The sequence below is a fragment of the Hyla sarda genome, chromosome 10 (assembly GCF_029499605.1).
Source record: "Hyla sarda isolate aHylSar1 chromosome 10, aHylSar1.hap1, whole genome shotgun sequence".
Classification (NCBI taxonomy): domain Eukaryota; kingdom Metazoa; phylum Chordata; class Amphibia; order Anura; family Hylidae; genus Hyla; species Hyla sarda.
In genome coordinates, this window is record NC_079198.1 from 86,604,246 (window position 1) to 86,621,993 (window position 17,748).

A 17,748-nucleotide genomic window follows, 5' to 3' on the forward strand; every position below is an offset into this window, starting at 1 on the left:
CCAAATCATGTGCATAGGCATTTTCACTTGGTTGAAATCTCAAGCCTCTCGGGATACGGTTAAATTTAAGGTATTCATTCAAAGTGACAATATGCAAATTCAAAGCAGACAGTCTCTTGGTTTCATTAGTATATTGGCGTTGTAAATCAACAAGCGATGGTGTATGTAAAAAGGAAGCGTCCCCACAAATTTCACTGCGTATCCTATTAACATCATCAGCAGTATAAGAAAAAGTATTGATAGGAATCACCGTATCAGTAGTAGGTTCAGAAGTCATCATGGTATCAGGGTGCAGGCTCCAGTGACCAACTCTAGACAGCAAACAAAAATGTAGAGCAGCGCCCAAGTAGATAGTAGATGGTGCAGGCAGCGAAGAAAAAATCCTAGGTCAAGGTAGGTTACACATCCAAGAAGAGGCTGCAGCACTCAAGGTTATGAGTGTAAAAAAAGGTGTTTATTCCATATCAATACAAAAAGTGCAACATTTCTGCTGCCAATGCAGCCTTTTTCAAGCAACAAACAGTGATCACATGGGTGCTATATATATGTAAATGTACAAACAAATCAATAAAGAAACTAATCAAACAATTAAGAGGTATATACCATGTAAAGTGCAATAAGATATAGGGTAAAAACTACCGCTATAATGATAAAGTGCATAGTGGACCATGTATGTTAAAAACACAATGAAACTTTACAAAGGCCACAGTTTACAGACAAAAATGTCATAATACAGTAATTGCATCATTAAATTCAAACATGTGTTACATAATTAATGACAATACGGGAGGCGAGATGGTTCAGTTGCACTCACCCTATATATAATATATTCGAATCATGAATCCAGTGTAACCAGCGATGCAGCATGGGCGTCCGCGCGCGCGGCCACGTGACACGCCAAGTCACATGATCATCCTCCACCATGTCACGTGTCCGCGCGCACTTCCGGCCATGCGCACCGACATGTAAACAATGAACGGCCACATTGGAACAATTGCGCGTGTGCGCATGTCCAACAATGTGACTCTAAGTGCGGTTCGCAACGTGGCTACCCCTCCAAACTTTTGGAAGAGAGCAAACAGCATGTCATGCAGATGGACAGAACAAAACTGATCCATGAATCTAGAACTAAGTCTTCTGTGCCCCGTGTCCCTTTTGTATCTACATTTGGTGACCACTCGGGATTAATTTCCAGAGTGGTCAACAAACATTGGAGATTACTGGGTGAATCTTTTCCGCAGATCCCTAAGTTTGCGAGCCCGCCCCTTATGTCCTACCGGCGACCTCGCAACCTCAAGGATAGATTGATCAAAGCTGATGTGTCTCGCCAGACCTCCACTCAGCGTTACCTTACAGTACAAAACAAGGGTTCATACCCTTGCTGCCGGTGCGTTAACTGTTCCCAGATGGTCAAGGGTCCACAGTTTACGCACCCCACTAGCGGCAAGGTGTATGACCTCAAGTACTACTTGACCTGTACTTCCACATTTGTTGTGTATGCCTTGGTTTGCCCATGTGGTCTCATCTATGTAGGTGAGACCACATGGGATTTTAAAACTCGGTTTAATCACCACCGGTATACGGTTAGGAAAAAACGGCTAGACCTGCCAGTGGCAAAACATTGCACTGAACATGGTCATACCGAACGGGATTTGCATTTCACTCTGATCGACCACGTACCCCAACAAAAGAGGGGAGGTGATCGGATCAGCAAATTGAAAAAATTGGAATTGAAATGGATCTTTGAACTACAGTCACTTCGCCCAAAGGGCCTCAATGTGGATTTTACTTTAACACCCCAAATATATAGTGCATAAACCCCACTTCACTGTGGACCTAAGCATCACGAACGTATAAGAAATGTGATCACTTACCAAACATTACAATATTTTGCATTGATCTTATTTTTTTGTTATGTTTTTCAGGTTGGCGAGAGGAGAATGTTGCAGCCACCCTATAGACTTTGTTATCTTGAGACATTATTATTTAGCTCAGTGTGACCTATATTCAACCCTACTATGTTATTATTATGGTGACTCTTTCAATAAATGATTTATTCTTCCTCTTTGACTCCTTTTCTTATCTCTTTTTTATTACTTCTATCATTTTTATTATTATTATTTTTTATTTCTTATATTTTTATTTTTTTATTTATTTTTTTCATTTTTCCTAAAAAAATTTTTTTTATTTTTTTCATAAAATTTTTTTTCATTTATTCTTTTTCATTTTATTTCATTTTATTTCATTTTATTTTATCTAATTTCTTTTGGACACATTGAGCACCAGTCTGATAAAGTACGGATGTCTGTATGGATGCAGTGGCCTTTAAAAAAAGGGGGTGACCCAACCTCATGATTTGGCCTTCCATAGTTGGCGAGATGACGTTTAATTACGCCTTCACGTCTCCTGCGGTAGGGCTCACCTGGGTGAGGATACACCACCTTCCTGGGTGGCCCTATAATAGGCACAGAGGTACTACTATATATAAATAAACATTTTGGCCCTGAGTGATTGATATACATGCCTGGTTTACAGACAGCAATGTGCATCTTTGTCCACTTCTATTTATTTTATAACATTTTTATTTTATTTTATTTTACTTTATCTCATTTAATTATTATTATTCTCATTTATTATTTTTTATTTTTTTACATTTTTTATTATTTTTTTATTTTTTTATATATATATTTTTTTTTATATATATTTCTTTATATATATATTTTTCTATCAATCCTTATTAATTTTTATTTATTTAGCTTTATTTTCTTTTATTCTACCTTCACATTTAATTTTCCTTATTCCCTTTGTATTACTTATTCATTCAGCTTATTTTCATTTTACTTATTCATTTTTCTCTATTTCACTTATACTTTACCTTATTACTCCATATACTTTTTTATTTTTTATACTGGACTTATCTTATTCTAATTTTTCTTATACTTGGTACTTCTTAAACTCTATTCTGATCTTTTTTGCGGCCGTTGCGAACCGCACTTAGAGTCACATTGTTGGACATGCGCACACGCGCAATTGTTCCAATGTGGCCGTTCATTGTTTACATGTCGGTGCGCATGGCCGGAAGTGCGCGCGGACACGTGACACGGTGGAGGATGATCATGTGACTTGGCGTGTCACGTGGCCGCGCGCGCGCGGACGCCCATGCTGCATCGCTGGTTACACTGGATTCATGATTCGAATATATTATATATAGGGTGAGTGCAACTGAACCATCTCGCCTCCCGTATTGTCATTAATTATGTAACACATGTTTGAATTTAATGATGCAATTACTGTATTATGACATTTTTGTCTGTAAACTGTGGCCTTTGTAAAGTTTCATTGTGTTTTTAACATACATGGTCCACTATGCACTTTATCATTATAGCGGTAGTTTTTACCCTATATCTTATTGCACTTTACATGGTATATACCTCTTAATTGTTTGATTAGTTTCTTTATTGATTTGTTTGTACATTTACATATATATAGCACCCATGTGATCACTGTTTGTTGCTTGAAAAAGGCTGCATTGGCAGCAGAAACGTTGCACTTTTTGTATTGATATGGAATAAACACCTTTTTTTACACTCATAACCTTGAGTGCTGCAGCCTCTTCTTGGATGTGTAACCTACCTTGACCTAGGATTTTTTCTTCGCTGCCTGCACCATCTACTATCTACTTGGGCGCTGCTCTACATTTTTGTTTGCTATATATATATATATATATATATATATATATACTCTAAGGATGACCTTACAATTCCACAATGTTACATAAGATTCTGCTGCTTTAGACCTCAGAACACCATTGTAAAGCTTACTGAGAATTAAATAAAATATAGCTGATTTGATAAAGTTGCTGGTCTTATTGCAGTTCAGTGTCATTAACTTCAATGGAGATAATCAGCTAAATACTAGATGTACTATGTTGGCTTCATATTTTCATTATGTTGGATAAAATAAACAAGAACTACTTTAAATGACCATGTTTCTTTTATTGCTGGATTATTCACAGTTGGTGGACCAAGTATCCGATTACCCAAAGATCATACACTGGTAAAAGATTATGGCTGACTGACAGGGAGGAGCAATGTCTAGCTTTGTAACACATTAACCCCTTACTGCAAATGGACTTTAAATAATGTCCATTTGCGGCTCCCGAGGTATGACGTGCACTGAGCAGGTGAACGCACATCATACCCGGTGGATCCCGGTTGCTATAAGCTAATGCTGGACATCGCCGATTGGGCTGATGTCGGGCATTAAGCCTTTAGACACGGCATTCAAACTTGATAGACGCGTCTAAAACTAAAGTAAACATTGCTGGTTATCTCAGTGGTGCTGTTCAGGACCACTGCGGGGAAATTGTGGCATTCCGAACAGCTTGCAGGATCCCTACCTGCCTCCTCGCTGTCTGATCGCCAAATGACTGCTCCGTGCCTGAGATCCAGGCAGGAGCAGTCGAGCGGCGATAACACTGATCAATGCCATGCTATTGCATGGGACTGATCAGTGTAAGAGATCAGAGTACTGCATCTTATATTCCCCTATGGGGGCTATAACATTGCAAAATAAAGTGTAAAAAAAAAGTTAATAAATGTGATTTAACCTCTTCCCTAATAAAAGTTTTGATCACCCCTTTTCCAATAAAAAAAAAACTGTAAATAAAAATAAACATGTGTGGTATCGCCACGTGTGTAAATGTCTGAACTATTAAAATACATAGATAATTCAACCGTCAATGGTGTAGGTCAATGGTGTACGCGCAAAAAAAATCCAACGTCCAAAATTGTATTTTTGGTCACTTTTTATACCATAAAAAAATGAATAAAAAGTGATCTAAAAGTCCAAACAAAACAAAGATGGTACTGATAAAAACTTCAGATCACGGTGCAAAAAATGAGCCCTCATACTACCCCTGATACGGAAAAATAGAGGACAGTTTTCAACGTATAATTTTTTTTTGTAGTAAAATAAAATCAAACCTAATCTTTGCGACCATACAGAATAAATATAAGGTGCAATTTTTACCGAAAACTGCACTGCATAGAAACGGAAGCCGCTAAAAATTACAAAATGGCTTAAAAAAAATTAAATTCCACACAAATCATTTTTTTCTGGTTTCACCATAGATTTTGTGGTGAAATTATTAATGGTATCACAAAGTAAGATTGTTGGAGCAAAGAAAAAGCACTCATATGGATTTTTAGGTGGAAAATTGAAAGTTTTATGATTTTTAGAAGGTGAGGAGGAAAAACAAAAGTGCAAAAATGAAAAATCGCCAAAAGAGGGAAGGAGTTAAATGGGCACTTCTCCAGAAAACAGATGGTGGTCCAGCACATAGGAATATGTAGCTTTATTTCGTAACTTGACACACACAGGTAAAATCAACTTCAGCAGCAGACGCGTTTCAAGCACATGCGCTCTTTCTGTGATGTCCGACTGCTCTCAGGTGCAGGGTTAAATACCTAAACAGTGGGTGGAACTATGAAAAGCTCCAATACCTCACCCTCAACCTGAGAGAAGACGATAAAAATAAGTTAATAAGTTAATATGACATACTACATGAAATCAACATTGTTAAAACCATATTGGATCAAACACAGCATGTTTACAAAGAAATATCAAAATTTGTATCACAAGATGTGATATGGAAGGATATGTATAAATATAACCCCTTAAGGGCACGCACCATAAATGCACGGCATTGCATAGCGATACTTCACGCACAGCACGGTACACTTACGGTGCAGCTGTGCTGCGAGTGCAGGAGTCGCCCTGGGGGCTGTCAGCAGCTGTGGACCCGCCGGTAATGGCGAACATCAGCGATCACATGTCTGCCCTTTACCCCTCAGATGCCGTGATCAATACAGATCACGGTATCTACGGCAGTGCGGCACTTAACCCCTTTTCATGACCCAGGCTTTTTCCGTTTTTGCACTTTTGTTTTTTCCTCTTTACTTTAAAAAATCTTAACTCTTTAAATTTTGCACCTAAAAATCCATATGATGGCTTATTTTTTTACACCAACAATTCTAATTTTTAGTGACATCAGTCATTTTACACCAAAAAATATGATGAAACAGAAAAAAAAAATCATTGTGTGACAAAATTGAAGAAAAAACACCATTTTGTAAATTTTCAGGGATTCCATTTCTACTAGGGATGTCCCGATACCGATACTGGTATCGATATCGGGGCCGATACTAGCTATTTGCATAGTATTGGGGACTCGTTTAATGTCCCCGATACCATGCCCGATACCTGCTGCCGCTCCACTGTCCCGTTCTTCCGTCCTCCGGGCCGCATCATGTTGTCCTATGGAGGAGCATGTGACATATACTTCACTCCGCCTCCTCCCCTGCGCCCAGTGTAACGCTACGGCCCTGCTGCTGTTTAAATGGGGGCCCTGCTGCTGTTTAAATGGGGGCCCACTGTCTAAAGGGGGGCTGTGGTCTACAGGGGGGCTGCTACTTATGTCTACAGGGGGGCTGCTGTCTACAAGGGGGCTGCTGCTAATGTCTGCAAGGGGATACTACCTACTATTAAAGGCAATCTTACTGCAGAGTCACCTGTACTAACTTGAATTTATATGTAGGTAGATGCAGGTGACCCGGTTTCTGCCGCTGCTCACCATGTGGTCATCTATCTCACGGCAAATGCAAATACCCTGTTCTGTCCAATAGAGGAGAGAGAACAAGGACCCACATATCATACGGTAAACAGCATCAGAAACCGCGTCACCCTGGGGTCAGATTCCCTTTAAAATATAAGTACTTGGTATTGTACTTGGTATCGGCGAGTACTAGAATTAAAGCATCGGTACTCGTACTTGGTCTTAAAAAAATGGTATTGGCACATCCCTAATTTCTAGGCAGTAAATTTTGGGGTAAATATGACACCTTTTCTTTATTCTGTAGGTCCATACGATTAAAATGATACCCTACTTATATAGGTTTGATTTTGTCTTACTTCTGGAAAAAATCTAAACTACATGCAGGAAAATTTATATGTTTAAAATTGTCATCTTCTGACCCCTATAACTTTTTAATTTTTCCGCGTACAGGGCGGTATTAGCCACGGGTCCCGGCCGTTGCTAGGTACCGGGCCCGACCCACTATTAAACGGGGCCACCCCGTGGCCCCGCATTATAGAAAGGGAAAGGAACCAGGACGTACCAGTACATCCTGGGTCGGGAAGGGGTTAAATTGGCTGATCTGATCGCCCTCAGCACCCTGCGGTCCCCTCACCTGCCTTCATCCATATCCCGGGGTCTTCTGCACTGATCTGCCTTCAAGCAGACCAGAGCAGAAGATCGCCAATAATACTGATCAGTGCTATGCCCCATGCATAGCACTAAATAGTATTAGTAATTTAATGATTGCTATAAATAATTCCCTATGGGGTCTATTCAAACTGAAAAAAAATTATAAAAAGCGATCAAAAAGTCACAAATACACAAAAGTGGTACTAAAACAAACTAAAGATCATGGTGCAAAAATTGAGCTCTCATACCTCCCTGAATACGGAAAAAATAAGAAAGTTGGAAGTGGTCAAAATAGGGCAATTTTAAACGTACTGATTTTGTAAAAAAAAGCTTGCGATTTTTTTAAAGCAGTACAATAATAGAAATATATGTAACCATGGGTATCATGTTAAATGGGCATTGTCACCAACATTTTTTTTATATGTTGCAGTACTTACAGTACAGACCAAAAGTTTGGACACACCTTCACATTCAGAGTTTTCTTTATTTTCATGACTATGAAAATTGTAGATTCACATTGAAGGCATTAAAACTAACACATTTGGAATTATATACATAACAAAAAAGTGTGAAACAACTGAAAATATGTCATATTCTAGGTTCTTCAAAGTAGCCACCTTTTGCTTTGATTACTGCTTTGCACCCTCTTGGCATTCTCTTGTTGAGACTCAAGAGGTAGTCACCTGAAATGGTTTTCACTTCATAGGTGTGCTGGTGTGGAGGAGGAGGTGTGATGGTGTGGGGGTGCTTTGCTGGTGACACTGTTGGGGATTTATTCAAAATTGAAGGCATATTGAACCAGCATCTTGCAGCGGCATGCTATTCCATCCGGTTTGCGTTTAGTTGGACCATCATTTCTTTTTCAACAGGACAATGACCCCAACCACACCTCCAGGCTGTGTAAGGGCTATTTGACCAAGAAGGAGAGTGATGGGGTGCTGCGCCAGATGACCTGGCCTCCACAGTCACCGAACCTGAACCCAATCGAGATGGTTTGGGGTGAGCTGGACCGCAGAGTGAAGGCAAAAGGGCCAACAAGTGCTAAGCATCTCTGGGAACTCCGTCAAGACTGTTGGAAGACCATTTCAGGTGACTACCTCTTGAAGCTCATCAAGAGAATGCCAAGAGTGTGCAAAGCAGTAAAGCAAAAGGTGGCTAGAACCTAGAATATGACATATTTTCACACTTTTTTTGTTATGTATATAATTCCACATGTATTAATTCATAGTTTTGATGCCTTCAGTTTGAATCTACAATTTTCATAGTCATGAAAATGAAGAAAACTCTGAATGAGAAGGTGTGTCCAAACTTTTGGTCTGTACTGTATGTACTACAACATATCTCTAATATAGTTTAATTTTTAAAATTTAAATGCTTTAATTTACATTTGAAAATCGGCCACTAGGGGTCTCCCTCCTAATTAGTTCAGCCTGCGCTCGCTCCCTGCCTGTCAATCAGACAGGTGGGAGTGAGCGCTGTGAAAGCCGGGGCTGTGCGCATTGGCTACCTAGCCTCGCACGCCGTCCCTGCCTCCCGACATACGCGCGGTAGCATGCAGTGCTGCACTGCTGTCTTGGACATTGGGAGTTGTAAGGTATCGGGGGAGCGGGTAGCGCTTTATATGGAGGCTTGCCGGGGCGGGGGGATTTGCGCTGCAGCCGTGGTCTTATAAGGAACTGGGGGGAGGGGTTATGGGGGAGCGGGGTGCCGTGACCGCTACATTACAAGATTGATTTCAGCACGGGGTGCCTCTAGTTGTTTCACCACTACAACTCCCTACATGCCCTGACAGCCAATAGATGTCAGGGCAATCTGGGAGTTGTAGTGGTGAAACAGCTGGAGGCACCCTGTATAGGTGAACTAAGGGCGGAAGTCGGCACCCCCAGCAGGCATCAGTGACATCACGCCTGCTGGGGAAGTCTGCCTGGTAGTGAGCACACTACCAGGCAGACATAAAGTTATTTCTAAGATAGTAAAAAAAAAATTAAGGCAGGGATGTGGTTAGGGATAAATGGGCAATAGGCGGGGACAGAAAAAAAAATATATAGGATGGTGTGAGCTACTCTTTAATCATATGGACCCAGAGAATAAAGACAACACGATTTTTACCGTAAAGTGTACATCGTGAAAACAACCCCTCCAAATTTGCAAAATGAAGATTTTTGTTGACATTTCCTTATATAATTTTTTTTTTGGGGGGGTTTAACATACATTTTAGGGTACAACGAGTGATGTAATTACAAAGTACAACTGGTCACGCAAAAAACAAGCCCTCATATGGGTCTGTGAAATTTAAGAGTTATGGATTTTAGCAGGCGAGGAGGAAAAACGAAAAGGCTAAAATAAAATTTTCTGTCTCCTTAAGGTCAAAATGGATCCTTAAGGGGATAATATAATACAGTATTGGCAACATTATTTATTAATAGTGGAATAGCAGTTCACGGCGAACATTCATTCCAAATGGAGCCCTTGTTCCTAAAGTAAAGCCAAAATGGTTTTAACAATGTTGATTTCATTATACCAAAAGAAAGCATAAAATGGCTAACAGCCACAGCTGGTCCACATTACATATAACCGCCTACAAAATAGAACCAGACTGTGTTAAATATATAAATACAATTTATTAACATATGTGCAAGAAATATATGACATACATTTAAAATGGGAAAGAATAAAATACGGCACTAGAGTCACAACCGCAGAAGATTGGAGACGGCAGGATGGAAGTCAATACATGGAATACATAGTATGCAGGGAAAATGAGCACAGTATCTTAATAATACAAAACATGTGGGACTGGTTGACAAAGGTGGTTAAAGAATAAATAATGTTACTGTTACGCCGAGCGCTCCGGGTCCCTGCTCCTCCCCGGAGCGCTCGCGGCGTTCCTCTCTCTGCAGCGCCCCGGTCAGACCCGCTGACCGGGAGAGCTGCACTGACATTGCCGGCGGGGATGCGATTCGCATAGCGGGACACGCCCGCTCGCGAATCGCATCCCAAGTCACTCACCTGTCCCGGTCCCCGGCTGTCACGTCCTGGTGCGCGCGGCTCCGCTCCTTAGGGCGCGCGCGTGCCAGCTCTCTAAGATTTAAAGGGCCAGTGCACCAATGATTGGTGCCTGGCCCAATCAGCCTAATTAGCTTCCACCTGCTCCCTGTCCATATTACCTCACTTCCCCTGCACTTCCTGGCCGGATCTTGTTGCCTTGTGCCAGTGAAAGCGTTTAGTGTTGTCCAAAGCCTGTGTTCCAGATCTCCTGCTATCCTCATTGACTACGAACCTTGCCGCCTGCCCCGACCTTCTGCTACGTCTGACCTTGGTCTGCCTAGTCCTTCTATCCCACGCCTTCTCAGCAGTCAGCGAGGTTGAGCCGTTGCCGGTGGATGCGACATGGTTGCTACCGCCGCAGCAAGACCATCCCGCTTTGCGGCGGGCTCTGGTGAAAACCAGTAGCAACCCTAGAAACGGTCCACCGACACGGTCCACGCCAATCCCTCGCTGACACAGAGGATCCACATCCAGCTAGCCGAATCCTAACAGTAGATCTGGCCATGGATCCTGCTGAGGTGCCGCTGCCAAGTCTCGCTGACCTACCCACGGTGGTCGCCCAGCAATCGCAGCAAATTGCCCAACAAGGACAGCAGCTGTCGCAGTTGACCGCCACATTACAGCAACTTCTGCCTCTGCTACAGCAGCAACCATCTCCTCCGCCAGCTCCTGCACCTCCTCCACAGCGAGTGGCCGCTCCTAGCCTCCGCTTGATGGGGACTCTAGACTCTGCCGTGGCTTCTTGTCTCAATGTTCCCTATATATGGAGATGTTGTCGGACCAATTTTCTACAGAACGGTCTAAGGTGGCGTTCGTAGTGAGTCTTCTGTCTGGAAAGGCCTTGTCTTGGGCCACACCGCTCTGGGACCGCAATGATCCTGCCACATTCCAGTCCTTCTTCGCTGAAGTCCGTAGTGTCTTCGAGGAACCAGCCCGAGCTTCTTCTACCGAGACTGCCCTGCTGAACCTGGTCCAGGGTAATTCTTCAGTAGGCGAGTACGCCATTCAATTTCGTACTCTCGCTTCCAAATTATCTTGGAATAACGAGGCTCTCTGCGCGACCTTTAAAAAAGGCCTATCCAGTAACATCAAGGATGTGCTGGCCGCACGAGAGATTCCTGCCAACCTGCAAGAACTTATCCATTTGGCCACCCGCATTGACATGCGTTTTTCTGAAAGACACCAGGAGCTCCGCCACAAAAAAGACCTTGATCTCTGGGCACCTCTCTCACAGTATCCTTTGCAATCTACCCCTGTGCCTCCCGCCGAGGAGGCTATGCAAGTGGATCGGTCTCGCCTGACCCATGAAGAGAGGACTCGCCGTAGGGATAAAAATTTATGTCTGTACTGCGCTAGTACCGAACACTTCTTGGTGGATTGCCCTATTCGCCCTCCACGTCTGGGAAACGCACGCACGCACCCAGCTCACGTGGGTGTGGCGTCTCTTGGTACGAAGTCTGCTTCTCCACGTCTCAGTGTGCCCGTGCGGATTTCTCCTTCTGCCAACTCCTCCTTCTCAGCCGCGGCCTTCTTGGACTCTGGTTCTTCTTGAAATTTTATTCTGGCCTCTTTGGTGAATAAGTTCTGCATCCCGGTGACCCGTCTCGTCAAGCCGCTCTACATTTCTTCGGTCAACGGAGTTAAATTGGACTGCACCGTGCGTTATCGCACAGAACCCCTGCTCATGAGCATTGGACGGCATCACGAAAAAATTTAACTTTTTGTTATGCCCAACTGCACCTCTGAAGTCCTCCTTGGTCTGTCATGGCTCCAACGCCACTCTCCTACCCTTGATTGGACCACCGGGGAGATCAAGAGCTGGGGTGCTTCTTGCCATAAAAAATGCCTCACGTCTGCTCCCAGTCCCGTCAGTCAAACCTCAGTGTCTCCTCCTTTATCTGGTCTCCCCAAGGCCTATCAGGACTATGCTGTGTCTCCTCCTCATAGCCCCCGTCCTGGTAACACTTTGCCCCGTGCCAAGCTTCACCCTCTTCCCCCCTCCCCACTCCCACGCCTTCTGGTTTGCCCGCTGTTGATGAGGTTTCCCGGGACTTCTCCACCATCTGGAAAGAGACTCAAAAATCCCTCATACAGGCCTCATCCCGGATGAAGAAACATCCTGACAAAAAGAGGGGGAGAACTAAGGGGGGGGGTACTGTTCCCCGGAGCGCTCGCGGCGTTCCTCTCTCTGCAGCGCCCCGGTCAGACCTGCTGACCGGGAGCGCTGCACTGACATTGCCGGCGGGGATGCGATTCGCATAGCGGGACGCGCCCGCTCGCGAATCGCATCCCAAGTCACTCACCTGTCCCGGTCCCCGGCTGTCACGTCCTGGCGTGCGCGGCTCCGCTCCTTAGGGCGCGCGCGCCAGCTCTCTAAGATTTAAAGGGCCAGTGCACCAATGATTGGTGCCTGGCCCAATCACCCTAATTAGCTTCCACCTGCTCCCTGTCCATATTACCTCACTTCCCCTGCACTTCCTGGCCGGATCTTGTTGCCTTGTGCCAGTGAAAGCGTTTAATGTTGTCCAAAGCCTGTGTTCCACATCTCCTGCTATCCTCATTGACTACGAACCTTGCCGCCTGCCCCGACCTTCTGCTACGTCTGACCTTGCCTCTGCCTAGTCCTTCTGTCCCACGCCTTCTCAGCAGTCAGCGAGGTTGAGCTGTTGCCGGTGGATACGACCTGGTTGCTACCGCCGCAGCAAGACCATCCCGCTTTGCGGCGGGTTCTGGTGAAAACCAGTAGCAACCCTAGAAATGGTCCACCGACACGGTCCACACCAATCCCTCGCTCACACAGAGGATCCACATCCAGCTAGCCGAATCCTAACAGTTACATTTCAAGAAGTGAAACCAATGCAAAAGGTGAGTAAATAAAAAGTAATAAAGGAATAAAAAAAGGAATATAGTGATAAGTGAAAAAGGTGCAAGAGAAAAAAAGTGCACATATAAAGTAGGTAAGTATTACACCAATATAATGGCAGATTACCCCATGTGTCTGGAGAGACGTTGCACAACAAAAACACGTAGGCTAATCACGTGCAAGCAGTGTTGGTGTGTGAATAATACAAAAAATTAAAAATTAATATTAGTAATGAATTAATTTATTTACAGATCACTAATCATACCTTCAATGAAGATACAGGTGAAAAATGTGCAAGCAAATGCAAAAAAAACACCAAAAGGATAAGCTGCGGCATAAAAAAGACAAATGACAAGGGGCAAAAAAGTGCCTATGTGTAGGCGCAATGAAGGTGCAAAATGCTTAATAACAAAGGTGTAGAAGAAGTGACACACTAAAAAAGGCTTAAAAAAAGGGTGACATTTTGGGCACTTAATGTTTTGTGTTGTCTGTCATGTATGTCCATGTCGGCCGACCACCAGGGTTGTTAGCTCCCCCCGTGTAGCAGATGTCACCATCGCTGCGCGAATTCAGCCGCTACTCAGTGATAGTCTGGGGAGGTTCAGCATTTGTTGCTGCCCTCAGGGTTATCGCTGTGTGCGCATGTGACTTCCCAGGGACTTGGAGGTGAATGCCTCCCTGTCCTGTCATGTATTACTCACCCTACGATGTTCTATGCGCGTGCGCACCTTTGGACATTGCAGGGGGCAGCGGCCCCAGGCTTCTCCTTGCGATGTCACTGAGTGACGCGCAACCAGCTCCGATCATGTGACTACCCGAGTATGACGCGGGATCACATGACCGCCGCCCCAGTCACATGACTGGGCCGAGGTAATCATCACAGGGGACGGAACTATATGCCTCCTCCTTGTTGTAGCACTATTTGTGTTGTGACTAGTGCGATCATGTGATTCCCTGTGCTTTATGCGGGATCACATGGTTGTCACTCTAGTCACATGATTGGGCGGAGTTAGCCAGCTTATATTGTTTTGACTAGGTGGTATTAGGGCACACAGTGATGACACAGTGACGCATTCTGTGATGTCACTATTACTACACAGGTGGTGTTCATCTAAGGTAGGAGTATTTTGTGTATGAACACCTTAATAGGTGGGCGGTCCATGGTCAGGATTGGCTAATGGAGGCATCAGTCTAGCCACATCAGGCATTTCATTGGATGAGAGATAGTTCATATACCCATCAGGCAGGGGCATTAGACACGCCCCCTGACGAAGCACAGGCAAAACGTACATTGGGGTAGGAGCTGGCAGGTGTGTGTCTGCATGGCAGGAGGACCTTTTATGTGGTTTGTCTAACATCTGTTAGCTTTTCCATGTTTTTTCACAGGTTATATCATTACTTTTGTTGTATATTGATTTCCCTTCTTGAAATGTAACATTTTGTATTATTAAGATACTGTGCTCATTTTCCCTGCATACTATGTATTCCATGTATTGACTTCCATCCTGCCGTCTCCAATCTTCTGCGGTTGTGACTCTAGTGCCATATTTTATTCTTTCCCATTTTAAATGTATGTCATATATTTCTTGCATAAATGTTGATTTCATGCAGTATGTCATGTTATCTTATTGTTATCATCTTCTCTCAGGTTGAGGGTGATGTATTGGAGCTTTCCATAGTGCACCTGAGAGCAGTCTAATGTCACAGAGAAAGAGCGCATGCGAAATGCCTCTGATGTAGTGGATTTTACTTGTGTGTCAAGTCCCGAAATAAAGCTGCATATCTCTATGTGCTGGACCACCGTCTGTTTTCTGGAGAATTGCTGTGTGCCTATCCGGGCACAGATCCATACACTCTTACGGTGAAGGTGAGCTGGATCTTTTGAACTCATTACTTTCATTAAATATGCACTGTCAGACCCAAAAACTTTTTATATGTTGTTACTAATGAAAATGAAAGATCTTTTGTAATATGGTTGTTTAAATTATTTTTTTTGAATATATAATAAAGAAAATGGATCCTGAAAATCCCACCACTAGGGGACCCTATACCTACTGGGACACTAACCATTCCTGCAGCAGCATCAGGCTTGTCTAGGAGTCATGGAGAAGAGATAATTCATGGACAAGGCTGCCTGAGCAGACAGACAGTGTATGGCTGGAGGCTGTATACCTGTGTTCGGCCCCACTTCAGTGGTCCAACCACTGCTCCTCTGGTCCGGACATAGCAGTAAGTCCCGGGACCGAAGTAGCTGCTCCATGCTCCGTCGCTGCTCGCTCCTCCATGCTCCGTCGCTGCTCGCTCCTCCATGCTCTGTTGCTATGGGCGCACGCACTTGACGTCAGTGAAGTCCCTGCATGCACCACCTTCCCGGCAGCCCCTGCGTTTTCAAAGTAAACGCTAGGCCGCCGAGAGCGCATCTCTGTGTCCCGAAAACCTCTTTCAGGACTCAGGGATGTCCTTTGGCAGCGATGGGCGGGATAAAGGTCCTCGGCGGGCCGCATGTGGCCCGCTGGCCGTAGTTTGAGGACCCCTGATTTAAACTATGTAAGACCCATTCAGTAAATGTTTCTTTTTATTTTTGCAGTCACTGTATTATTCATTTCACTCACAAAATAGATAAAAAAGGCAATTAAAGAAATAATATGCTAAGCCCTAAGCAAAAAAAAAAACTCTTCAGTCTTTGCTCTTTAAAGACTTATTCAAAAATGTTATCACTTTACATTGTTGATTTTGCTATGGCTTTTTTAATATCCTTCCACAATGGGATTGTGTGTAAGTGTCTATTATAAATTTTCTCTTTGATTGAACATCGTTTCATTTAATGAGTATTATAGAAATGAGATTGTATCACTATTGCAAACCCCTCTCAAGACTTGGCAATTTATTATGTGTTATATTATGTGTTAGTGTATTGATCAGGTGATATCAGATTTTCAACATAATACATTGCTTACTGCTAAGGGCATTTGTCTAAAAGGGAGACAATATTGTATTTGGTGTTTTATGCTTGATGAGATTTTCTTTTAAGGCAAGTTACCAGTTATTGCTGGTAAGATTGGTGTAAAAATTCTGAAAAGTTCCCTGTAAAATTGAATATTTTTATTTTTCACTGGACTCAACAATAATTCCCTCTTTGAGCAGTGGAGGAAAGGGTATAATAGATAAATACAGGACCTTAAAATAAACTGTTGGTCTGAGCACCATTCGTTGACAACCATCTGCAGAAGGTGGGACCTATAGAAAGTGAAAAGGGCTATTATAGTGGCACATTCTACCTTTCAACAGACTCTTTCATGTATATATTTCTCCAAGATCTCATAATATTCTGCATTCATTTCCCCAATGCATCCCTAATCCCATTGGCAGTTGACCCTCACCGATGATATGTCTGATTCATGTGCTATACAAGTTGTTGTGTTCTGCCCTTTAACAAAGGAGGAGGACCTCAAGAGCCGCCATTTCTGCCCTTCATATTAGTGTGAAATTTTATTCAACATGAGGGGGGAGCAGTCTTGCTATGTTTCGACTCACTCAATGGAGTCTTTATCAAGCTTGATAAAGACTCCATTGAGTGAGTCGAAACGTAGCACCATATGGGTGAATAAAGGATTTTTTCTTCTTCTTGAAACCGCTGGAGTGCCGCTGTTTGCTTCCTATTGGATTCCTGTTGTTCTCATACCTGTGGTCGGGGTTTGAGCTGGCTGAGCACCCGCATTGACACTTTATAGGCTTGAAGCCCTGTTACGGTGCTCCTTCATTATATTGTTTATATATATATATATATATATATATATATATATATATATATATATATATAGCACACTTTAGCGATTTTTGAGGGTAGGCATAAAGTTGCAAACAGCCCTACCTAAGCAGCTTTCAGTTTTAACTTTGCAGTGGTCGCTAATTTGTGGATGCCGCATGTAGGCAAAAAAAAAAAAAAAAACACAAACATCTTCAAAATGTCCAGGTCTGACCGGGCTTGCAAAACCTTCTTGAGAACTTATAAAACATTGCAAAACAGTAAAAAAAAATCTCAACTGTGACTTTTGTGTTTTGCTTATGTGCTCCAAATGTATTAAGTGTTTGTATGATAAATGCGTACATCAGAGAAACACAGTCTCGGCACTGGACGGCAAGAAGCGGCCCCTGGATAGTGTGGTGATGCACGTTTGAAAGAGAAGAATAAACTGAGTGTCTATATCAGGGGTGCTCTTACTTGGAACAAAAATCATTCAAAATACAAAATAAAGACAGGTTGAAGTAACAAACTCACCCAGTGATGATGCCAAAAAGAGACACATTATTTAATGTTCCAAAAGCAGACACCAGTAGCGGGGTAGGGAAAGAGAAGACAAGAGCTCGGCAGAACACCACAAGCTCCACTGTGCCCTTGTTTTCTCCCTCCCTACCCCGCTACTTGTATCTCCTTTTGGAACATGAAATAAAGTGTTTCCTTACGGCATCATCACTGGGTGAGTGCACTACTTCAACCTGTCTATTTTTGTATGATAAACATGTAGCACATAAACAAAACTGAAGCAAAAAAAAGAAATAACTTTAGAAC

The 17,748-nt window shown here is 43.1% G+C and overlaps 1 protein-coding gene and 1 long non-coding RNA gene across 2 annotated transcripts in view; one reads left to right on the top strand and one right to left on the bottom strand.

The window, feature by feature from the left end:
* The window catches only part of TMPRSS5 (transmembrane serine protease 5), a 163,447-nt gene that overhangs the window by 114,916 nt on the left and 30,783 nt on the right, over positions 1-17,748 (bottom strand). The window lies entirely within an intron of this gene.
* LOC130293576 (uncharacterized) lies at positions 14,353-15,752 on the top strand. The gene is made up of 3 exons (XR_008848248.1): positions 14,353-14,488; positions 14,827-15,045; positions 15,189-15,752. It is a non-coding gene; the product is annotated as an uncharacterized LOC130293576 (long non-coding RNA).